The 26305-nt window shown below is 43.1% G+C and overlaps 1 protein-coding gene and 1 pseudogene across 2 annotated transcripts in view; one reads left to right on the plus strand and one right to left on the minus strand.

Moving 5' to 3' along the window:
• ADAMTS18 (ADAM metallopeptidase with thrombospondin type 1 motif 18) overlaps positions 1-26305 on the minus strand; it is a 425082-nt gene that overhangs the window by 189947 nt on the left and 208830 nt on the right. The gene's annotated exons all lie outside the window — the stretch shown is intronic.
• On the plus strand, positions 1850-3413 carry LOC309649297 (large ribosomal subunit protein uL18 pseudogene; annotated as a pseudogene). Its single transcript has one exon. The product of its transcript is annotated as a large ribosomal subunit protein uL18 pseudogene (transcript).

A 26305-nucleotide genomic window follows, 5' to 3' on the forward strand; every position in this document is an offset into this window, starting at 1 on the left:
TGTTTCCTTTTGCTGCCTTTGGGGGGTGGAAGCCAAGGAAATGTGGGGCAAAGATGCAGCCTTTAGGGGACTGGAGGTAAGAAGTCCTCCAGCTCACGGAGCCTGTTGTTCAGATATTTGCAAGCCTCCTTTCCTTATCCAGTCTGAGATGGGCCATGCTGTGAAGCAGAACCTGATAAAGAGGAAAAGATGCAGCCATTGATGAATGGGTGGAGAAGAAGGAAAAGTGAGGGCAGACGCTATGGACAAATGGAATTTTTGTGGGCTTAGTGATCTTTCAATTCCTTGTGGGGTGGATAATATGAAGCCACCGTAGTTCAGTGCATCACAAGTTTTGTAAGATGATGAATATCAGTCGCGATCCACCATGCTTTTATTCCACTGCATGTTGACTTTCACTTATTTTTAAATAAACTACCAAAAGAGCATATGAAATATTATACCACTGTTCCCCTCCATGTAATTTTCTTCTAATTTTTTTAACAGATGAATAAGTGTCTACAATAATTTTTGAATAATAACTTCCATTGGTTATTCTTCATGAGCATAATGTGTGAACAATTCTAGGCTGGAAAAGAAAACTTAGAGAGCTTCTAGGACAGGGATTTAAATTCGGGGTGCATGAATATTGTGGAGAGCGTGGAAAATGGGAAGGTACAGATCAGATTATCCCAGGGGAAAATGCACACAAACACTTAGAAAGATTTTTAAATTATTTCACTGCTTAGATTTAATGTTGTTCAAACAATTTATTCTGTTTGGAATGTTCAAGGGATCGAGCTGTTTAAGATTGTTACAACATGGGTGATGTTGACCTAGTAACAACTTCTCCTTTACAGGTAAACTGATACCCAGAGTGACTAAGGAAAGGCAAGGCAAACCAGCCAATGCAAGAGGCAGAGCTGAGACTTGGAACTACTCTGGTTCCAAACTCAATCCCCTTTTCATGACATTCATGTATTTGGTGGCTACATGTTTTGGAGTTTGTCCTAATCTGCTGAAGAGAGGAAAATGGAGAGCCTCTAGATGGCAGTTGACGTGCTACAAGACACAGTAAGTGTTCAGTAAATGTGATTTGTTTATGCTAATCATTGTGCTATGCAATGTGTATTTATCATCTCATTTAAACCTCATAACTATACTCCAAGTCTGGTACCATAATCACCCCCATCTTGCAGGTGAGAAAACTGAGGTTAAGAGAGGTTCAGTGTTTTGCACAAAGCCATGTGGTTAGCATGTGGCTTACTCAGTATTATGCTCATGGCAACTGGATGCAGAACACACACTCCTAACTGGTGGACATACAAATATCTAAGATCACAGCTGTTTCTGTTCTCAAACAATGTGGGCTCCAGCTCTGGTAGAATTTGACCATCATTCCTTCGCAGTGTTCCAACAGTCGCAGGGACTGCCTCGGCACGTAGTGAGCTGAACATCACAGACGGGAATCAAGTAAGTGTAATATGTCCACTGGGAAAAGATGTCTCTGATCCAGAGTGAAGCCACTGACCTTACGCCTTTCCCAATATTGGATGTATATGAGTCTCAAGACTTACTTTCCGTGCCTTGCCTCTCGGCTTTTGATCCACTGATTTTGGTTTTCCCACTTGTATCTCTCAGATGATGGTGTCTATTGGTGTCACCAAGGTATATATGGTCCTGACCATACTGCTAAGCTGCCTTCACAGGATATGTGAATTCCAGAGAGAAGGATTTCTGAGAGTTTAATGTTTCTTTTTCTCATCCCAGTGAATCAGGCAATAAACATCATTGAAAGAGCTAGACTTTTGCCTGAGTCGCAGCTGGTATAACAGCATGACCTGGGCTTGTTGATGGATGCCGAGACCATACAAAAGTGACGAATCTATTTTTTTCCTCCCCGGAGCCGTGCTGGTTCTGCAGCTCAGTGGCGGCTAGGGCCTCTGTTCTACAGGATGGGGTTTGTTAAAGTTGTCAAGAATAAGGCCTACTTCAAGAGATACCAAGTGAAATTTAGAAGACGGCGAGAGGGCAAAACTGACTACTATGCTTGGAAACGAGTGGTAATCCAAGATAAAAATAAGTACAACACACCCAAATACAGAACGATAGTTCGTGTAACTAATAGAGATAACATGTGTCAGATCGCTTACGCCCGTATAGAAGGAGATATGATAGTCTGTGCAGCTTGTGCTCACGAACTCCCGAAGTATGGCGTGAAGGTTGGCCGGACAAATTATGCTGAAGCCTATTGTACTGGCCTGCTGCTGGCACACAGGCTTCTTAATAGGTTTGGTATGGACGAAATTTATGAAGGCCAAGTCGAGGTGGCTGGAGATGAATACAATGTGGAAAGCATTGATGGTCAAGCTGGTGCCTTCACCTGTTACCTGGATGCAGGGCTTGCCAGGAGTACTACTGGGAATGAAGTTTTGGGGGCCCTGAAGGGAGCTGTCGATGGAGACTTGTCTATCCCTCACAGTACCAAACGGTTCCCTGGTTATGATTCAGAAAGCAAAGAATTCAATGCTGAGGGACACCAAAAGCACATCATGGGGCAGAACATTGCAGATTATATGCGTTACCTGATTGAAGAAGATGACGATATTTACAAAAACAACTCTCTCAATACATAAAGAAAAACGTAACTCCAGACATGATGGAGGAGATGTATAAGAAAGCTCATGCTGCAATACGAGAGAATCCAGTGTATGAGAAGAAGCCTAAGGAAGAAGTTAAAAAGAAGAGGTGGAACCGTCCCAAAATGTCACTTGCCCAGAAGAAAGATCGGGTAGCTCAGAAGAAGACAAGCTTCCTTAGAGCTCAGGAACGGGTTGCTGAGAGTTAATAAACCAAACCACAACTTCTATGAAGATTTTTCAGATAAAGACAGTAATAAACTTACTGAACAAGTAAAAAAAAAAAAAAAGGGATGAATCTTTGCTTGGAAGCTACCTGCCCTATAGGAACCTAGCAGCATCCTGAAAATGCAGATTATTTGAATAGGTAAGGACTTGCTTATCAACCGAAAGGCACCTTCATTTTGACATATGAGAAAAACCAGAGAAAGCAAGCAAATTGATCTATGTCACACAGCAAGTTGGTGGTAAAGTTGGCACTAAAACTTTGGGATACCTCTGAGATCTCCATGGCTCCTTCCATCCATCTGACCTAAACTTGGTGGGATGAGTAAGAGTTTTTTAGGTAGCCCTGTAGGAAAGACAGTGGCAATTTAGGAAAATGGCCCAGACATATGAGAGGCCGTGTGGCGATGAGAGAGAAAGCCTTCCCTTCACGTGTATGCTAAAAACAGAGATGGAAAAAGCTGAAAAAGTAGAAACACTGGCTACCCCAGAAAAACGTTTGGGATGTGGGTCTCTCTAGGAAAACTCCTACACAAAGGAATCCATAGACATGTGGTCAATCTGGAATAACTGTCTAAAAACAACCTAAAATGTCTAAGGAGCTGTCTATCTAACTTGCCCTATCTCATTCCATATCAGTTTGATCTTCCAAGATGGTTGCTGGCATCAAGAAGAGAGTGAAAAACCGTAAGTAGGGGAGGGCCAGGGAAGCACAGCATTCCCTTAAACATATTCCTTTATGGAGGCAGCTCAAGGGTGTGGTCAAAGACTTACATAATTTAGTGACACCAAGAGATGCCATAATCTGAGACAGACAAGTGAGGAAGCCAAGATTAATGTCTCAAAAGCCAAGAGGCAAGTTATAGAAGAAAATAAGACCCATGAGCCACGCAGGCTTGCACCATAGGTTTGCAATGTTAGTGACTTTATCTGAAGGTGCAAGAGTCCTTTCGACTGAGCCCATCCTTATACATGTAAAAGGTCCATTTCAAGGGGGTCCAAAGACCACCATGACTGGAAAATATGCTTCATGTGGTTAGAGTGGTAATAGCACAGACAGCCCACTATCCACTCTGAGAAGTCCTGTAGACCTCAAGGAACTGACAAAGCTTTGTGGTCTCGCCATCAAAGCCATGGCACGATGCCAATAAAGCCAAAATGAAGAGTTTACAGTTCCAGAGTGATCACATGTCTCTGAGGAAAGAGTGAATGGATTTACTTTCTCTTCAGCGTCTATCTCTGCCTAGACATGTTCATTTTTCTGGTTGGTTTTTTTTTTTTTTTTTCCTCCAAAAGATTTGCTTCAGGTCAGCTGGAGAGAGGAGTTTTGCTTAACTCAAGATTTGGCATGGACAACCACAGTGGAATAAATTTTGAAAGATCCAAAATGTGGGGTCTGGAATGACTGGCCAAAGTTACTGAAATTTTTTTCCACGGAAAGCCAGTGACTACTCAAAAGTTCTTAGGAAGTCTAGGCCACCTATAATTATCTGATGCAAATAATTATTTGATGCATGTAAGGAGCCATACAGGTCCCAATTTTAAATACGTACATGCTGTGATGGGCTGGGCTATGGTGCCCAGATATTTGGTCAAACATTATCCAGGATGTTTCCGTGAAGGTGTTTATTGGGTGAGATTAACAATTTAAAGTGACGGCCTTTGACTAAAGCAGATGACTTTCCATGATGGGAGTGGACGTCATCCAGTCAGTTGAAGACCTGCATAGAACAAAGGCTGACTTCCCCCAAGTAAGAAGGAATTCTGCCAGCAGGACTGCCTTTGGACCAGAAGTGCAAGTCTTCCTGGGTTTCCAGCCTGCCAGCTTACCCTGCAGGTTTTGATTTATCAAGCTTCCACAGTTGCATGAGCCATCTCCTTAAAATAAATCTCTTGATAGTAGGTAGAAAGATAGATAGATAGATAGATAGATAGATAGATAGATAGATAGATAGATAGATAGATAGATAGATAGATAGAGGATAGATTGGATTGATAGATGATAGATTAGATAATTAGATAGATTAGATATATGATGAAAGAAAAAGAAGGAGGGAAGGAAGGAAGGAAGGAAGATATACACATCCTATTGGTTGTGCTTCTCTGGAGAACCCTGACTAATACACACACACACACACACACACACACAGTCATACTACGTGCCTACTATATGTCAGGCAATATGACAGATTATTGATGTCTGTTCAATTCTCGTAAGTACATTACAATCTAGATATTATTGTCTCCATTTTATGGGGGGGGGGGTGGCGGGAATTGAGACTCAGAAAGATTAGCTAACTTGATCACAGCTTACAAGAGACAGAGCTAGGACTTGAACTCAAGTCCATCTGACCAAGACATTGTGCTCAATTCCCAAAGTGATGACAAGTAACCAGGCAAAATGAAACAAATTAAGTGGCAGAACATGTGAAGGGAGAAGACCCACAAGTGTGGAATCATCTCCCAATAACAATCAGCAGTGAAATCATTTACAATCGGGAAAGACAGGCTGTTGGAGGAGACAGGGCTGCCCTGGCAGAGGTAAGCACAGTCCGGATCGCTCTCTCTCTCTGTCTCTGCCCATTCCCCGAGCTGCTCTGATGGGTTTTAGCTGATTCCAGACGTGCCCGGGAGGGAGAGAAAATTCATGGCAGCCCAAAAGGAGGACAATTAGGTTTCCCATTAGCTTCCTTCATGACTTCATCACTGACTGTTTCTCTTTGTTGCAGTATTTTCGAAAATTATCCCAGACAGGTTTCTGGAATACAGGGGACTTGGAGAATTTTTTTTTTTTTTTTTTTAATGAAGGACATTCCACTGAGAGCAAGCCTCAAGACTGACTCATCAGAGGAAGTGTGTTCTTGGGGTAATGCCGATGGATATGGGCAGCTGAATCCCAGCTCTGCAATTTTAATCTGGGTGGACGTGGGTATGGGGCAGTTCCCCAAGTTCATCCCCGGATCTCCAATGCCTAGCTTAGAAAAGGATGGAAGAGAACTCTTAATCAGCCCCACTTCCTCTAGTCTTCCTTTCTCTGGCCATGCTCTTAGCTTTCCCCCAACACGTTTTTCTGCCAAAGGGAAACCTTTACCAGTTCTGACTGGCAGCTAATCTTGACGATTCCTTTGTTTAGAGTGCCCGAGGATGAAGTCATAGGGGAATTTTCGTACCTAGAGACGAGCATTTGATTATTTCAAGATTTGTATGAACCCCTCCATTCTCCATTAGCTCAGATAATCCAGTGTTGACCAAATGATTGTCTCCCTTGCTCCCTATGCTGTGAACATTTATTTCCAGCTTCCCCCAGATTTTCCACTGATGTGTTTGCATCCCATATGTGTCTCAGCATCTCCAACTTTGACTCTGTTTTGTTTTTATTTCTCCCTTTGTATAGTCTTTAAGTGGTCCCCGATGGTGTACGTATGTGATTTCATATCAAGAGAATGGTGTGGCCATAGCAATGAAGCATTAGGGTGTATCATAAATCAACCACAGTTTGGGGAAACGATGACACGTGTGATTTATAGGCTATTTCAGCTCTGATTTCCATATAGCTATTCTCTGATTCACAATTATTCCTGGAGGAGTAGAAAGTACAGTGTGGGTGGTAGATTCCCTCCCCAGAAATCCATGATAGTCATCATCTCCATATAGAAAAGCAGATACTCATGCTTTCCAAAGGATGAATGTTATCCATGGCAACTGGGAAACTGTCAGAGCTAGAAGAAGTGAGTCAACTAAATAGCATTTTCCCTTGACCTGGGTAAACCAAGACTAATTTTATACATTTGTCAAGAGAATTAGAAAAGTGCCAATAATTTATGGCAGGGTAAAACCCCTAGATTTTCACCTAATCTATCAATATGTAAATTAAATATATAAATGTTGATGATCAACTTTTGTTTACGTTAAGTGAAAGCAGAAAATGTGATTGATTTTACCAAAAGGCACTTCTTTTCACACACATACGACTACTGGCCTTCTAGCCTTAGCTTGGGTGGACCATAAAATTTATCTTCCAAACTGGGATATTTTTAAGAGTGAAAGGAGGTGCTTTTAATTATTCCAGTCAACGGGGGTAGCCCCTGGCCACCTGGCGCCTGCTGTGAGCGATCTCCGTGTCACCTGCCCCTCCACTAGACCCTTCAGAAGCAGGGATCAAGATGTCTTTGTTTCTTTTAGTCAGAGGCCATTTTCTTCTCTGTTAGGGGCTAAAATACGTTTGTATGAAATAAAGGACACACTGATGCCCGAAATAAATTCACCCAGGTGCCTGGTATAAGATAAGCATTCAATAAATTATATTAATAATTATATTTTAAATATTAAATTAAGTATACCCTATCATGGTTTAGAGGGCTAGCATCTTTTGCAGATGCTCAAACTCAGTGATTTGGGCAACACTTTAAAATTCTTTATTTTCATTTTCTTACTGGAGGTCTTTTTGTTTTTCAAATGTAATCTTACCTAGAACCCCAATATATAAAAGCGATAAAAACAATTACGTATGTGTTACTGGAGGAAAGCTCTCCAGCATCTGCTGTACTCCCAAAAGACAGCTTCAGAGCCAAATACTTCACTTGGAGCAAAATTCAAACTCTACAAAGCTAAATAAGCCCTAATTAAAATGTTAAGATATCAACTAAGCATGATTTGGAGAGAGAATCCCAATATTTTGGGCGAGTTCAGAAGTGCATTAAGGGCGAATCGAGAAGAAATACCTGGCATTCACTAGGTTTTTGGTTTTCTTTCAAGTTCAATGCGTACAATACAGCAAGTTGAGTCCTGAGTGATTCCTTCAACTTCAGAGACAGAACAGAACAGATAGAGGAAAAGACCTCTGCTATTTGCAGCATTTATCCTCAAACTCCTTCAGACCCAAGAAAACAGTCAGTGGAAAACAGATTTTCTGAATGAGCCCTATGATATTTTTCTTAAACTTCTCCTTCTGTCTGGCCTGCCAAGTCCTTGCTTCAACCCTCTAGGCTGGGTTGATAGCAGTTGTTCTTTCTAATGTTGGCTGCAATATAAGTAGGTGCTTCCATTTCACTGTGATGCTAGAAGATCCCACGAGATGTTCCTGTTACAGATCATGAGAGTTGGAGCAAAGATTTGGATTGGTTGACTCATTCTAGGAGAAGCTTCTTTCCCAAGTTCCACAAAGTTCCACAAAGCCAGAGAGGTCTGCAGTGGGTCTAGGCTAACATCACAACAGAGCCACACCCAGAAACTTGCCAGGCTCAATGCTCCTGGAAGCAGCTGGTGAATGGCTAGGCCACCCCGAAGCTTCTCTCCCATCCCACACACTCCTTTCTGTCTCAGTGGACCTTGGAACATCACTGTGTTAGTCATCTATTACTACAAAACAAATGACCACCAACTTAGTGATGTTGTTTGTTAAAACAACACGCATTTATTATCTCACAGTTTGTATAGATCAAGAATCCAGGCACAGCTTAGCTGGGCCCTCTGCTTCAGACTTATAAGGCTGCAATCAAGGCACGAGCCAGGGTTGGAATCTCATCTGAAAGTTCAACCAGAGAAGGACTGGCTTCCAAGCTCATGTGGTTGTTGACAGAATTTAGTTCAGGAGGATTGTGGATTGATGGCCTTAGTTCCTATCTGGCTGTTGGCAAGAGGTCATCCTCAAGACCTTACCATGTGGCCGCACCACTAGGTCAACTCACAACATGGCAGCTTGCTGCATGAAAGCAAGGACGCAGGTCTGAGAAAGGCAATGTGAGACAGATATCACAATCTTTTATAACCTGACCTTGGAAGTGACATACCACTACCTTTGCCATATTGTGTTGGTTGGAAGAAAGTCACAGGTCCTGCCCACACTCAGCGGGAGTGAGTACCAGGAGGTGGGGAGTACTGGGGGTCCTCTACGAGGCTACCTGCCACTATCATCGTCTGCTGTTAGGGACTCATATGAAGCAGAGGAAGAATTCGAGGTCAATGCATTTCCAAACAGGCATTCAAGTCCTATATCTCTAAATCACTCTCCAGCCTCCCCATAGACCATGGAGAGAGACCATAAGTCTTCTCTGTCTTCTTCAAACACACCATGACTACAAGCTTTATAGCCATCATGCCTGCTCTTCTCACTGCCTAGAAAGCTCTCCTCTCAGCTCTACCCAGGCCCCTGTTGAGATGTCATCTTTCCTTGAAGTCCTAATGTGTTTACCTGTTGGATACTTATTTATTGAGCTCCTACTACATGTTAGGCATTGTCTGGAACCCTGCCCCACAATAGGAAAAAAACCCCACAATCTGTAACCTCGAGGAATTCTCTATTTAGTGGAAGAGACAAATAAATAACTAGTCCTCAGCACACCCTACTGCAAGTACTATGAGAGAGGTAAGTGCAGGGTGCAGAAGTAGTAAACTAGGGGCGTGACATGGTTGGATGAAACCCACTAATCTGCCCATAAGTTGAAGTCAAACTCCTCAGCTTGGCACAAAAACCCTTCACAACTGGTACTACTTCATCCCTCTTTTTTCTCGCTATATAGTCCAGTCACAATGAGGAAAAATGAGTCAGATGTGGTGTCCGTGCTGTGCTTGTCCATACTCCCTTCCATGTGTTGTTCTCTCTGCTAAAAATATTCCTTCTTGCTTGTTGAGCTTGTATGCATCCTTAAAAGAGTTAAATCTAATGCTACCCTGTCTTGGTCTGCTCAGGCTGCTACAGCAAAATACCATAGACTGGGTGGCCTAACCAACACACATTTATTCCTCACAGTTCTGGAGGCTGGGAAGTCTAAGCTCAAGGTGCCAGCAGATTTGGTTCTTGGTGAGGGTCCTTTTCCTGGCTTGCAGATAGCCAGTCTTCTTGCTGTATTTCATATGGCAGAGAGAGGGAATTCTCGTGTCTCTTCCTCTTCTTAGAAGGGCACTAATCTCATCATGAGGGTCCCACCCTCATGACCTTATCTAAATCTAATTACCTCCCAAAGTCCTCATCTCCAAATATCATCTCACTGGGGGTGGGGGTAGAGCTTCAACATATGTATCTGGAGGGGACACAAATATTCAGTCCATACAACTGCCCTTTTTAGAAGCCTTCTCTGAATCCCTGAAAACTTAAGCAGCTACATACACTGTGCTTCTGTAACCCTTTGTACTTAACTTGAGTAGCACGTGCAGCGAGTATCATCATTGTGAACATGAGTCTTTTATTAAACTGGGAATGCCTTGGTGGCAGACTGAGTCTTCCTTGCTGTCTCCTCTGTGAGTACAGGGCAAGGTGACCACCCAGCAGTGGTCAGTAAACACTTGGGAAGAGGACATAAAAGAGCAGAGAAGCCCCTCCCTAGCACTCAAGCTATTCCCCACTCACCTTGACTTTTCCTTTCGGCTCATGTAAACACCAGCTGAACTTCTGGCTGCCTGAATCTCAGCTGGAATGTTTGCAGTACTCGGCCATCCTCTAGCTGGTGAGAAGTTCCAACATGTCCACCCAGAAATTAGAAACCTGAACACCCCTGACTCTTAGAGTATTTCGTATGTTATGGTCTTTGAACCCCAGTCTGAATTGGATACATCTGTCTTCAAAAGAACTTAAATTCCAACGTGAAAGTCAAGGAGGAAAATAGCATCCTCGCATTCAGAAGGCGGGTTCCCATAGTGTGAATTTCTCTGTCTGGTTAGGATTGCTTCCCTATGTTCGAACACCCAGGCTGATGATGTTTCACTCAGTTATCAGTGTTCTTAAAGGAACTGCTTTATTGCCAAGTTTCTCTGTAATCTTTAAAGCACAAACTTACATTACGATGAACCATATGTTAAATGAAATCTCCAATGTATTTCAGTGTAGTGAAAACTTGTCTTTTACAAAGCTTTAAAATAAAATTTAATATATTTTAGTAAGGCTCACTACATGATTATTTCTAGCCTTTTAACCTAGTCCCTAATATTGATTGTGATCATAAAAATATCGGTAACAATAACTACCATTTTGAGCATTTATCATGTGCCAAGAACTATACCAGGTATTTTCTACACAGATCTGTTTGTTTTTTGCCATTTTATTCTCGAAAACCATCTGACCTTGATATAACTAACATACTTTGTAAATGAGAAAATTTAGACTCAAAGAAGTGTCTGAGGGCAGACAGAGAAGACATAAACTTGGGGGGAACCGGGAAGAGGCCTCAGTTCCTAGCTGACTGTTGGTCAGAGGTCATCCTCAGTTTTTCTATCCCATTCTGTCTCCTGACATCCAATCCTTGGGGATAAAGTCTTTTGTTCCCAATTATAAATGAGTCAGTGCACCTGAGGCTGCAGAATTCGTAACTTACAACCACACTAAGATACAGCCTAATAATTATGTCCTTCTTGAGGTGAGATTTCAATAAAAAGGGGTGGGAGGAAGGACAGACAATGGGAGGCACATCAAACCAAGGACCCTGGATGACTAAAGGGATCACCTCCTCCCCTATTAGAAAATGACCCAGACGACTAAGCTCTGTTGGACTGAAGATGAGAGCAGATCAATTACTGGGACCTTAGCCTACAGTTTGGTCCTGTTATTCATTCCCTCCGCAAGTACTGCTGTGCCTGGCTATTGTATAGGATTAGATAACACGCCTAACGTAAACAAATACCCCTCGACATCTCATATGGAAGTTTTTAAGTAACCAAGTGTTTCAATAAGTCAACATTCTGTTTCTACACTTGTGGCTTAAAATCTCCTTATATTATTCCAAAAAGGACAATCAATGAACACAGGTAAATAATTCTTTCTCAATTTTGCAGCATCTGAGGGTAGATCCCTATAGACACTGCCAACCCTCACACCCCTTCTCTTTGTGTAACTGAGGCCACTTGAGCTCACCCTAGGCTCTCAGGCCCCTCCAGAGCCACTGAAAAGTGGATTGCAGGAGGCTTTAGTTCAATACATGAAATCTGACACTGCCCAGAAGACGAGCCTTCTACCCTGCCCTGTGACACAGCTCCCACTCCCTAGCACTGTTCTGATAAAGGCATGGCCCCCTCAGGACTGCTGTCATGCCCTTTGCTTCTCCTGTACCCCCTTTTGCAGTGGCTCCTCCCACTTGTTGTCATGCACCCCCTAGCATGTCTTGGTTTTGCCTCTTCTCGTGAGAACACGTAGCGACGTGGCATCCATCACCCCATTCCCTGCTTTCATTGACAAAAGAATGGACAAACACCCTGACCTCAGAGCTGCTTTGTATTTTTTCCTTAAACAAAAAATTAAACTTTCTTCTTTAAGTGGAAAAGAAAAGCTTCCAGTTAACAGAAGGTTCTGAATGAGACTCCTAATATTCTTATACCAAAACCCTGAATGGCCAATGAATATTTGTCAGTGTTGATCTGAAACCCACAGAACAGATATTCCAGGTGTGGCAAAATAGCAAATGCCACAAATGCCAGGATTTTCTAGAAGCTGGAAACTAATTAATGTCTATAAAACTGTGAACCATACAGATTCTCCTCATCAGAAAAAAAAGAAAGAACAGAATATACAGACATTCATCCTCAACACCACAGTTATATTTAGGTCATCTGAAATAGACTGTCAGATAGATAGATAGATAGACAGACAGATAGACATGTAGATAGATGGCAAATAGATAGATGAGAGATAGATAGATAGATATGATGGTTGGAGGGAAGGAGGGAGGGAGGGAGGGATGGGCAGGTAGATAAATAGGTAGATAGGTATATAAATTGATAGATGGATAGATAGATAAACTGGTGATTAATTTTGTTTGAATGAACTGACACTTTCCTTCTCCACGACTACCAGTACTCAGAAGTCATCATAAAAAAGGATCTGATGTTACAGACCAGCTAAACATCAGAAAGGAGATTTCAGTATGAGAAGCTGTGTCATTCTCTCCTTTTGCAGTCACCAGCCAGATGGTAATATGGATTCTGAGGAAACAGATGCTATACTCATGGGACAGGTCCACTCCTCCTAAAGATGTGGGTAGAATCAGAGCCCCGGTCATCAGCAGCCCTCTAACTCTTCTTGACTCTGGACCCCTCAAGGAGCTGAGGGTTTATTCTGTTTGCCCTGCCTGATAAATCAAAACCAATAGAAACTGGCAAAACAGAAATGAGGCCAGTGGAGGAATTCAGCTACCTACTTTCTGAGAGCCAGGCATGGAGGAGTATCTCTTATTCCCTCCCTCCCATCCTGTCCGGCCCTCCAAAGGCTGGCCAAGGCCCATTTGGAGTGAAGAAAGACAAAGCATCTCTGGGAAGGAAGGTGGGAGAGGTGCTGACAGTGAGTTATAACTTGCCTGCACAGTAAAGGTGGCAGCGAAGGGGAAAAATCTGAGGGGCAGACCCCGGGGAGGCGTAGGAGATGAGAAAGTAAGCCGGGGAGGAGCACCGTGGGAGGACGGAGGGTGCAGTGCATTAGATTAATAGAGGCAAAGTGGAAAATGGAAAGGAATACACAGGTCAGAGGATATGAGCGCCACATAAAAATCCAAGCAACTGCTCTACTTCAGGATGAGGAGAGGTTGGCCAGCTATGAACTGCTCACCAAGATGACATGTGAGCTTTCTTCCTTAGGGAGCCCAAAGGGAAGCGTGGGGAAAGCCAGCTTCTGTTTGTGCAACTCTGTTCAAAATATCTCACACATCCTCAGACCAGCCTCCGCTCTGGAGTCCTCTTTGTAGAGACAGGGGCACTCACAAGAAAATGTCTGCTCCTCTCTTGACTGACCCACGGCAAGAATGCAATTCCATGCCAGTGTAGGTGATAAATAGCGGCAGTATTCTTTAAGCACCTATTAGGTGCCAGACATCTACACCCTGTGAGGTAGGCATTCTTATTCCCATTTCACAGATGAAAAGATTGAGGCTTGGGGATAAGAAGTCACTCGCCCAAGTTTCCATAATGAATGAGAAGCAGATCAAAGTGTGAATACCAGTAACTCCAGCTGCACTAAGTCCCAAGGACTGTGTTTTTTCCATTACACTCTTGTCTCTGAATTAAAAGCAGGAAGGAGGCTGAGAAAAAGGGAGGAGACCAGAGTGGCATGGGGACAGTTTCTAAACTAGTGCTTTATCATTTTAACACAGAACAGGAATAGGCAGTACTGCTGGGTGACGGTTTTCCCTGAGTCTTACACATTCCTGCACCTCCTGTCAGCAGGGGCACTGACTGACTTTGTTATGTACCATCTTCTAAAGGATGCACAGCACACAGATTTGGAAGATAGAGATAATATCTCCCTTGGGAGCAATGGGCAGCCTGCTTACTATCTAGCAGGAAAAATCAGCTTCCTCTTCTGTGACATACCCTACAACTTGTGTATGTGTCATGTGGCCCTCTTTGCATTGCCCCGTGAGTGCCAGGGCAGGGGAAGACGACACAAACACGAAGCTCATGCTGGTTGCTATGCCAGGAATCATAAAGTCCTTTGTCGCTGACCCAGGAGTATCACGTTTTCTGCCAACATCCATGAAACCTTGGATGACAGACTAACATGTTAGCTGGCAAGTAGGGTAATATCTCAGACTCCACAACACTGGAGCCTTCATAGAGAAGCAGGGAATGGACAGAGAAATCCAGACAAATCCTACTTGTCTCATGGCACCCAAACAGAGTTCAGATGCTCCCATGTGGCAGACCAGTAGGCATTCTGGTACCTCGTGCATCCTTGGGCAATGCAACCTGGGAAATATCTTGAATGCTAATAAGCCATTCCCACCAGGTCCCAGTTCCTGAGTGAACACCATGATTCCCTAGGCTGCCATATATCTATAATGGGGTACTTGACCAAATGCTTAAGAATGGCAGACACTTCTGAGAGCCTTATGCACATTATTTCATTGAATCTTCGAAAGAACTCTATGAATTAGGAATTATTGCTCTCAGAAAGGTAAGTAACTCATCCAAGATCACACAGCTGGTGCCCACGTCTGTCTGAATCCATGCCTGCAATTAGCAGCCTAGAAGACTCTCTTTTCCTGCCAACAGTGAATTCATCACTCTTCTTGAAACATACTCCCTTTCAATTCTTTAAAACAATTCTTTAGACGAGCAACTATGCGCTAATAAGAAGAAGCAGTTGCCATTCAGGATGGGGAAAAAAAACTTCTTTAGTTAACGAGGAACACTTGTTCAAGCAAAGAAGCACTCTGGGGCAAGTAAAACTTTATTTTTTTCCTTAATTATCTGACGTCCACGTTAGGGTAATCCAAACCTCCCCACAGAGAGGATGCAGTCTGCATAACCCCAATTTTCCCCCTCTTCTGACCTCTTTGGAGGGAAAGAAGATGTGAGGCTGATAATCTTAGGCGCTGAGAATGCCTCTTGCCGGGCCAACAGGTATAACCAGCTCCGCAGCTCATGCTATAGTCAGGACTGAGGCCGGGATGCAAAGACGGGCCCGCTCACTGCTTGCGTGGCTACTAGGACAGAGCGATGGCCAATCGTCAAGATGTCTGGCAAAGTCACCTTTGGGGAAGAAGCGCTCTGGGGTCCTTCTGGAAGAGTGGGATGTGTATAAACACTGTGGAAAAGAATATGGGATCCCTCCTGCTTCTGTCACCAGCTCAGGGATTCAGGAGAAGCCCCCTCTCATCTCACAGATGGTCAATTCACCAGCAGGAGTCCTTAGCTTTCATAGGTCGTGATCAGTTGTGAGAATCACTGCAAATAAGGAGTTACTGTATTTATTTCTGAGGGTTGCCGTAACACCTAGCAAACTACAACCAACTCAGTGTTAAAGCAACAGAAATGTCTTCTCTCGCAGCTCTGGAGGCAGAAGTCCAAAATTAAGGTGCTGGCAGAACGATGCTCTCTCTTTTAGCTTCGGATGGTGGTTGGCAGTCCTTGGCACTCCTTGGCTTGCAGCTACCTATCTCCAGTCTCTGATCCATCATACATGGTTCTCTTCTCTTTGTGTGTCTGTGTCTTCACAGGGCATTCTCCTCTGTGTGTGTCTGTGTCTTCACAGGGCATTCTCCTCTGTGTGTGTCTGTGTCTTCACAGGGTATTCTCCTCTGTGTGTGTCTGGCCCCTTTTTCTTTAGAGTCTCTGTTTAAATACCACCTACTCTGTGAAGCTTTCCTGCATACCTCCTTCATTCTCTACCTGGGTAGCTTATTTGTCTCTTGGGTCAGCATTTCTTTATTATAATTGGCTTCTGTCTTTAAGGACCATCACCTCCTACCTCACTGGTGTGTAAACTATATGTGGCAGGGGTTTTAGTCTGCTTTTCTTACAGTACCTGGGATGTAGTGGAAATTCAGTAAGTACCTATTAAATAAGGGAACGTATGAAGGAGATGGTTTCATAAGTCAGAGAAAGTGGGATGTACTTACAGCCAGCACTGGGATGACTCCTACCGCCAACAGGCCCTGGTTAGAGCGTGCCATCTCTTACACAAGAAGCACTGATACTTTGTCCTATTGAAGGATGTGGGCTTTGGAGTCAGACAACTGGGGTCCTAGTGCTGGTCCTTCCCCATAGCTCCTCTGTGACCCTCAGCATGTTACTTAGCCTCTCTGAGATGCTGTATAATATGGCTGTGTGGTTCTGACTTCATAAGATTATTGTATAAATTATTCATTTGACAAACATTTATTGAATATCTTGTTGGGCGCCATGATAAAATAGGATAAGGCCTATACAGTGCTTAGCAAAGTTTTTGACATGTCAGAGGTGTAGGTTAAGTGGCATTTTGCTCAGCTGAATACCCAATATGTGAAGACAACACAAATGAGGAAATCCGTCAGGTGTAGTGTGAAGATGACCAGAGAGACCAATGTCCTCAGCATCCTTTCTCACTAAAGGTGCCCCACTCTGCCCACCCGCTGTGACCAGAGAAGTTTCTCCTCAGCAGCTGGTGAAAAGAGGGTATGAGGGGTAAGTGGGAAAAAGAATGTGAGAGAATATTACCCAAGTGAGGCATCATTTGTCACCATTCTCTTGGGGGTTTTTGGTACCTCATCAACTCCTGAGGTACCAGTCCTATCAGGCAAAGGTGAGGGCTGGGAAGGTTGCAAGGAGAGGTAGAAAAGCGCAGTCTTCGAAGTCAACATTGGGTATGAGGTGAGTTTCTGCCACTTACACGCAGAGGATGGGCAAAGAACCATATTCGGAGAGGATGTTCTTTTGGGGGTACCACGGAACACCTACGACATGCCTGCCATATTCTTTGCTGAACACTCTACTACGTCAAGTCCCACCATCCTCCCATCAACTCTTTGAGTCAGGAATTAATATCCCCACTTTGCAGATGTAGAAAACGAATCCTGTGAAATTTCCCAAGGACAACCAGCCACTAAGTAGAGCAGGGGGCGGGACTAACCTCTGTCTGCATTCCTTCTGCTTCCAACACCCGCATCCCTCCCATATCCAAGATTCCTGGCTGAGGAGTTTTTCAACCATAAACAGGCCAAAGTTCTAACTGGGTTGTTCAGTGTGTAAATGTCTACATGGCCATTTTTATTCCATCCCTTTATATAGGGCACAGAGTTATTTGAGTTTGTTGGCACAGAGAACTTTCTGAAATGGCGTTGCCCTCTTCTATGACACCATACGATCAAAACCATACTAATGAAATAACGTTTTATCTCTGGGGTGAAAGAAGGAAAACCTTAATGTGGTGAAACCAGACCAGAGTTTCTCAACCTCAGCACTACTGAAACTTGGGGCTGGATAATTCTTTTTTTTTTAAACATCTTTATTGGAGTATAATTGCTTTACAATGGTGTGATAGTTTCTGCTTTATTACAAAGTGAATCAGCTATACATATACATATATCCCCATATCCCCTCCCTCTTGCGTCTCCCTCCCACCCTCCCTATCCCACCCCTCTAGGTGGTCACAAAGCACTGAGCTGATCTCCCTGTGCTATGCGGCTGCTTCCCACTAGCTATCTATTTTACGTTTGGTAGAGTATATAAGTCCATACTACTCTCTCACTTCATCCCAGCTTACCCTTCCCCCTCCCCGTGTCCTCAAGTCCATTCTCTATCTCTGCGTCTTTATTCCTGTCCTGCCCCTAGGTTCTTCAGAACCTTTTTTTTTTTTTTTTTTAGATTCCATATATATGTGTTAGCATACGGTATTTGTTTTCCTCTTTCTGACTTACTTCACTCTGCATGACAGACTCTAGGTCCATCCACCTCACTAGAAATAACTCAATTTCGTTTCTTTTTATGGCTGAGTAATGTTCCATTGTATATACGTGCCTCATCTTCTTTAGAGGCTGGATCATTCTTTGTGGGAGGGGGGCTGTCCTACACATTGCAGGATGTTTAGCAGCACCCCTGGCTTTCACCCACATACTAGAAGCACCTCCTCCCCCAGTTTGTGATAATGAAAAATGCCTGCAGATATTGCCACAGATCCCTCGAGAAGGGGCTGGTGAACATCACCCAATTGTGAAACAGTAAACTAGACGAACACGGGTCCAAATTCTTAGTCTACAATTTTCATGGCTTTGGGAAAGTTACACACTCTCCTTGAAACTCTTTCTCATGTATGGAATGGAGATATTAACTCCTATCTTGCAAGGTAATTGTGCCAAGATAATGCATGCAAAGCACATTGTACGTGGGTCCTCGTAAGATGCTCAGTACATACTTATAAAAATAAGAACTTACTTTTTAAGACTTATGATGAGCTTTCATAATGCCCACATTTGAGGATCTTGTTTCCTTTATCCCTGTAGAAGGTGAGGTACACTCTTTAAAACTGCTGCTGCCCATTCCATACAAATTGACCTTGAATATTTATGAATAATATCTATCAATTATATTATGCCCATTATCTCCTTTTAATCTTTTTTAAACCACTTTATGGAGGTATGATTGACATACAAAAAGCTGTACATATTTAATGTGTACAACTTGATGAGTTTGGAGATAAATATATACCCGTGAAACCATCACCGTAGTCTATGCCATTAGCATATCCATCACCTCCTAAAGTTTCCTTTTAATCTTTACAACAGTCCTACAAGGATCGTGGTGTCATCACCATTTTAAAAACAAGGAAGCAGTTTTAGAGACTTCTAAGTAACTTACCCAAGATCACACAGCTAGAAAAAAGGGTTCAAATTCTGACTCTATATCCCAAGATATTTGCTAGTATCTTATCATACTTCCATACATATCCAAGAGGCACGTCCTGAATTCTGTACTGAGAACAGAGGCTCTTCCGCTGAGTTTACAAGGAAAAATAAGCAATTACCTTAGGTGGGATGAATACATTTTACATAAGGGGAAGAACAAAGGGTTATGAGAGCACAGAGGAGGCATATTTATTTCATCTGAAAGGTTCTAGAAGGCCTGCTAACAGAAAACATACAAAGAGAATCACGAGTTAGCCAAATTGGAAGAGGGAAACAGTCCAGATAAAGCTAACAGACGTGCAAAGTCCTAGCACTGAGAGCAAACGTGATGGGCGTAGAGTTGGCCCTCCTATCTATAGTTCCACATCTGCAGATTCAACCAACTGCGGATCAAAAAGATAAGGAGAAAGAATTCCAGAACGTTCCAAAAAAGCAAAACTTGAATTTGCCAGGTGTCAGCAACTACCTACATTGTATTTACAACTATTTACATAGCATTTACATTTATTAGGTATCACAAGTCACCTAGAGATGACTTAGAATATACAGGAGGATGTGTGTAGGTTATATGAAAATATTACGCCATTTTATACAAGGGACTTAAGCATCTGTGGATTTTGGTATTCATGGGGTTGGGTGGTCCTGGAATGAATCCCCCAGGGATAACTGTAGTTAAGAACGGATGAAGTTTGGAGAGCAAAGAGGGGAGAAGGCAGGGGTGAGATGGGAGGTAGGCAGGGGCCAGACAACCAAGGGATGTGTCTGGCTGGGGTGTTTAGAGCTCTTCTTCTGGGTCAGGGAGCTTCTTGCATGTTTCAACTTCCTCCTACATCCTACTTCTCACATCGACCCCCTAAAATCTCTCTCCAGTGGCTTAACGGGTTATAAAGAGCTCCATTTCTTTGTGAAGGCTGCCGCTATGAAGTTGACTTTCCACACTCTGGCAAATAGAAATGTTCTCCTGGTAAAGTTGATCCATGGTTACCAGGCCTTTTGGCCAAAAGTCCTAATGAAGCAAAATGAACAAGACTGCTGGACTTTATACAGGACCTGTGACAAGCCACACACCACCAGCCTCTTCCCAGAAGCCTGCGTGAAAACAGACGCCTAGCTCAGCAAACAAAGGCAGTGCTCCTGGCAGGCTGATGCTGGGGAAGGAAAATGGGCAATGCCAGTTTGGGGAGCTGGGGTGACACTGCGGGGATGAGGCAGCAAAGGTTTATGAGACCCGATCTCTGCGGATCTTGGCAGACACTCAGAGGCCAAGGCTTCCTGAGGAGGAAGGTTCCTCAGTGGTACCTCCAGCTTATAAGGGTTTTTCATCAGAACCAGCAGACAGGCTGCCCTGTTCCTCACACTTTAAAACCTTCAAATAAGAAATGTTAATTACTTTTCAGACTTGAGAAACCTAAACTATCCAAATTGGCTGTTTTGCAACGCGTATACACAGAACGTGGTCACTGGGTTAAAGGCACGGCTTGTGGAGTTTTTTCTCGTATTCCCAGCATGTTGAACATAGTGGGTGCTTGGCGAATGATGGGGGCCAGGAAGTGAATTGTAATCCCTATGGCAGCCTAAAAAAATGTCTGGTCCATCTTTATTTTTCACAGGTCCAATCACCGCTGATAGAAATATGAGGTATCCAAAATATCTGTGGATTAATTATTCCCAAAGTATATCATGTTGCATTGGTTCTCATGTTGAAAAGAGCAGGGCAAGTTGGATAAAGATTTTCCTGGGGAAGGAGACAGGAACAAGTCTGAACATCAGAGAGGTCCATAAGACAAACACATACACATACACACACACACACACACATGCACACACACACACACTGAAGTCACATATTATTCAAGTGTAAAGATTTTTTTAAGTCATCATGTAAGTAAATCACTTGTGATATAAAATTACCGTTGAAAAACTTCCTAAAGAAGGAAGGAGAGAGAAGGCTGAGTAAGAGGGGAAGTAATGTCATGCAGCCGGGCTTGGAAGTGATATGTTGCTGACCATTAGGGACAAGGTGCCCAGATGAAAGTGAGCGGGGGAGGGGGAAGGTCAGCCGGTTCTACTAGATTCTTCTCTGCTGCCCAACCAAACTTCAGGAGAGGAGATGAGTTACTGGAGTTTCCACTGCATGTTTCCCAGTTTCCACTGAGGACCACACACAATTTTAAGCTTATCTAATAAAAAACATCTAGAAGTTTCTCTAATTAAAAACCAAAGATACTCAAGAAATTATTCCTTTGTTACCCTGTAGTACAGACTTTGAAGGAAGCTTATGTTTGGCTGAATCTGGGGGCTGTGTAATCTACCTGACCCTCTTATCAGGAAACACACAGAAAGTTTTGTAGTTAATTTCAGGGGTTTGCAGTCCCCTGAAAGTGCATCCGTGGACCTTCCTCTAGAAAGAAAAGGTTTGCTAAGTAAATTAACTGTGTATAGCAAGCACCCTTTGAAGTAAGTAAAACTCCTGCCTCTAAACTTCTTCTAAATAGTTTTGTTTCTTATGGATAAGTTCCCATTTTGATAAAGTTGCTAAAAAGGCTTATTGAATGATGTAAAGAGTCACCTCTGGGATTTTTATTCTCACTATTGCATCATAATGAGTAAGTAAGTCTACAGAAGTTTCAAGGGAACCAAAAGGTTACACGAGTTTCTCCCTGGATGAACTTGGATAAGACATTTCCCCTTCTCAAAGTGCAGTTTCTTCATCTGTAAAGTAAAAGGATTGTGCCATATAACCTCTAAAGCTCCTTCCAGCTCACGAGACAATGAGTGTTTACAAGCCAGACCCTCTAGAAATTCTGCTACATCTTCCCTGGAGAGAAATCAATGGTTAAATTCTGATCTTTATGTGAAGAGAAGAGCAAAATCTTTCCTCAGACAAAGCAAGAAGGAACAGAGGCTCTGTTTCGATGGAGAACTGAAAATAAACTAGTTGTCTCATTTTCCACCTCAGCCTCTCCTTTGAGAATTAGAAAGCTATTCTTGGGTTTAAAAAACTCCTCAAAATTATCAACACTGGCAGAAAATTAACCATAGTAAACTGCAGAGATCTCTCAAAGCACCCGAGGAAAAGGCAGAAGCAGGTTCCTTTCGGTTCCCTGTTGGCTCCATTCCTCCTTCTCTTGATGATTACTTTTTCTTGTAGGATGAAGCCCAGCTAGGAATGCGTAGGAAGGGAGGAAGAAAAGGTGAGTCATCATTTGTTGGTGATTATTCCAGGCCAGGAATTGTGCATATGTGATTTCATTCCTCAGGGGAATTTGGTTGAAGGATGCGGAAATGAAGCCTCAGTGGCGATAAGAAACTTGCATGAAATTATACAGATAGAGAACATCAGGACAGAGAGGTCAACCCAGGTCTCTCTATCCCCAAGCCCCATTTACTTTTCACTGAACCAGGCTGCCTCCAATGAAGATCTGGTGTGTGACCCCTATGAAGATGTTTCTGCATCTGAAAGCAAAGATGACCTACTGTGTAACGCACGACTCAGAACTGTAACGTCCAACACTACCCAAAGGGCCACAGGTGATGACGGCAAAGACTACAACAAGGGATAACACTGAAAACAGCATTGTTGGGGGGACAGAGAGCATCACTCAATGACAAAGCACACAGTGAAGATGAGGAAACTGGGCCAGCCTTTCCTGCGAATCAGCTATGAATATTGAATAACCACTTAACATACCAAGGCTCCTGTTCCTTTGCCTTTAAAACACAGATGAGTGGTATCATTAGACCCCTTCCTCACTGAGCCTTTGTGATCATCAGAATAATATATGTAAAGACACCTTTGGAAGAACAAAGTAATGCTTTATGACTGTCAGGTTTGAGAATTTTTTTTTTTTTAAACTTTGGGTTTATTTATTTATTTATTTATTTATTTATATTTATGGCTGTGTTGGATCTTCATTTCTGTGCGAGGGCTTTCTCTAGTTGCGGCAAGCGGGGGCCACTCTTCATCGCGGTGCGCGGGCCTCACTATCGCGGCCTCTCTTGTTGCGGAGCACAGGCTCCAGACGCGCAGGCTCAGTAGTTGTGGCTCACGGGCCCAGTTGCTCTGCGGCATGTGGGATCTTCCCAGACCAGGGCTCGAACCCGTGTCCCCTGCATTGGCAGGCAGATTCTCAACCACTGCGCCACCAGGGAAGCCCAGGTTTGAGAATTTTTAACATACATTCTGGATCTTTAGTTCTAGCCCACAGCAACTAACCAGATAGTTACCTAACCTAGCTATAATTCACTTTTGGTTGTGTCTGTATTACCATCCTTACTAAAGAATATAATAGGAAATAAAAATACAAACAGATTCAGATACTATTCCTTTAGTATAACTGTATGTCCCCTGACTAGTTAGCGCCCCAGTCATGAGTTTCCAGTTTCACCCAGGAGACCGAAACTTCTCTTCATTTCACGGTGAACTTCTTTTAGCCTAGCTCATATTGCTCTTTCATGCCTGGTTTCCAAATGTCAACTCGTAGTAAGAAATTAAAGCTAAGAGCGCCCTGTCACTTAGCTAACAAGCAGTGTTATGACTCAAACGGAGATCTGCTTGACTTAAAAGGTGATGCTTTCTCCACAAATGCTACCCTCTCCTACAGCAACAAAGAGCCAACATGAGAAACAAAGCCTGAAATTCCACTTGTCTGATTAATGCAGAGTGCCTATCTGGAGATTTATCTTTGTTTTTCTACTAAATAAATGGTTACATTTCCCCAGCCAAGAATACACTGGGCTAATTAATAACAGCCCTCTTTCAAAGTCTACTATGCAGAAAAAAAATTCTATCCCCAGGGACCAATCCTTCACAATGGCCATGGAGAGACCAACTCAAGAGTTCCTCCCTAAGAGACCCTTGAGAGCAACCACACATTTACATCCTATTGGCCATTCACACCTTAGCAAAGACTAGCACTGCTGAACTGTCAAGCAGAAAATAATATGGAATGAATGGAGGAGGAAGGGGGAAGAGGGAGGAAGAACAGAGAAAAGGAGACGGGGTGGGAACGCAGGCAGGAACAGGAAGGGAAGGAAAGACAGGTTGAGAGCCTACTACTTGCCAGGTTCTTTCTGGGTAACATATACATGGCTTCATTTAACAACCTATAGTATTAAACTTTTGGTTCACTACTCACTATTTATTCAAATATTTTAGATCAACTTTATGAGCTGTATCTTACATACCATAAAATGCCGAGTCTGATTAGGTTATTCATCTAGGTAAGTGTCACTATCATCGTGATAGGCAACATTTTCATCACCCCCGCATCTTCCCTCCTTCTCCGTTTACAGTTAACTCTCTTAACCCCAGGTTCTGGCAATCACTAACCTGATTTCTCGCTCTATAAGTTCACTTGTTCTGGACACTTCACCTAAATGAAATTATACAGTAGGTAGCCATTCTCATCAGACCTCTCTTTCACTTAACATACTGTTGTTGAGCTTCTCTCATGTTGTAGCATGTCTCAGGATTTCATCCCTTTTTTCTTTCTGAAGAGTATTCCATTACATAGATATTCCACATTTCGTTTATCCATTCATCTGTTGATGAGTTAATTCCATTTGGGGGGCTATTACTAGTAAAGCTTCTATGAACATTTATATACAAGTGTTTGTGTGAACCTATGCTTGTGTTTCTCTTGGGTGAATATCTAGGAGTAGCACTGTTGGGTCGTAGCGTATGTGAATGTTTACCTTTTCAAGAAACTGCCACACAGTTCTCAAAAGTGGTTGCACTGTTTTACACTCCCAGTCTTCCTTTTTCCACCCACTAGCCAAAGAAAATATTTTGATTATCAGCCTCTTCCCCTTTTTCTTGCTCATCAGAGGTTGAGTTAAATGATAAAGTGCTAAAAGGAAAGAGCTAGAAAGAAAAAAATGCTGAGCATATTTGGGATAGAAAAGGATTCTTTCCCTACAGCGCATGCCTTCCTTCACGTACACACATATACAACACACACACATAGACCTCCAACGAGGGGAGTTAAGGGAAGGATGCTGAAGTGTACAAAGGAGAGTGGCCAGAAGAGGAAACAGGATTAATAAGCGTTAACTGTGGGCTGTGTATTTAGGCTCTGCTCAATGTCCTTCAACTGATGCCAGTAATGCCTGTGCATGATAAACTGTGATTCCTGAAGGTGGCACTGCCACAAGACCGAATCATATGAGCTTCTGGATTGGGAAGGGCCCCATACAGATGAGGGAATCAGAGCTCAGCAGAGGTCTGACTTTACTTGACGGTAAAGCAAAACACAGCAGAGTCAGATCTGAGTCCGAGGCTGGCCTCATTATAAGCAGAAGTTGGGAACCTGGTCCCTACCCTTCACAAGCTGCCCCCATCCCCGACCAGCCCCGCGCGGAGTTATGCTTGTACTTCAGTGTAACACAGCACACGTCACAGGATCCTTACAGCACCTGGGTAGCAGTATTTTCATGATTAGTTTCTCTACAGACAAGGCTGATAGCCAGTAGGCATTGATAAGTCTGCACTGGTTATTTATGTATTGAAATACTTCTATACCTGATGAAAACCAAATGTTTGATAAAGAGCCATTTCCTCCAAGGCTCTTCCCCACACTCTGAGCCTCTAGCTGCCCCAGCTGCCCCAAACAACATCTCCATGTGATCCAGCAACCAAAGGCTTGAAGCCTGGCACAGACGGCCCCCAGCCCCGATTCCCACTCCCCAGAGATGTGACCTTCAACCATTCTGATTGGTACCCATGCCATACCAGTTGTTAAATATTTTAACCATCACCACCTTCTACAGAAAATTTTTAGAAGACATTTGATTTCACACTACCCATTTCCTTGACATCTCTGGCCCATGTATTCTTTTCTATTCTTATAGACACTACCTCTTACCTAGAATATAAGTGAGCTGCTCATGGTTATCAAAAACATAACAGCCACTATCATTCACTAGGTACCTACCGTATTCTCTTTATGGGCACAATATCATCTAGTCCCCAAAGAAACCTATAGAGTGGGCATTTTTGCCCTCATTTTTTTAAGAGACTGAGGCTCGTACAAAATATAAATATTAATAATGTCCTCAAAACCAACATCTGGGGCTCTTTCATGTTGAGTCTTTCTACCATGCCTCATTGCCTTTCCTGATCTGAGTAACGGAAGCCATTTAAAAATGACTTCTCAATTAAAAATGTGAGAACCATTCTCAAGTGTTCCAATTCACTTAAAAATGCTAACCACCTCTCCTTTTAAGATGCCATCTTTAATGGGTTTACCAACTCATGATAAAACTGTGAAAGCGTCCAGACTCTATCCTGGCAAGAGCCTGACCACTTCTCACCACAGTGGGGACCGTAATCACACGTGCTGGGAATGTGGAGTCGCCCCCTTTAAGCACCACTCGAATAAAATC

The sequence above is a fragment of the Balaenoptera physalus genome (assembly GCF_965194825.1).
Source record: "Balaenoptera physalus genome assembly, chromosome: 19".
In the NCBI taxonomy this organism is placed as follows: domain Eukaryota; kingdom Metazoa; phylum Chordata; class Mammalia; order Artiodactyla; family Balaenopteridae; genus Balaenoptera; species Balaenoptera physalus.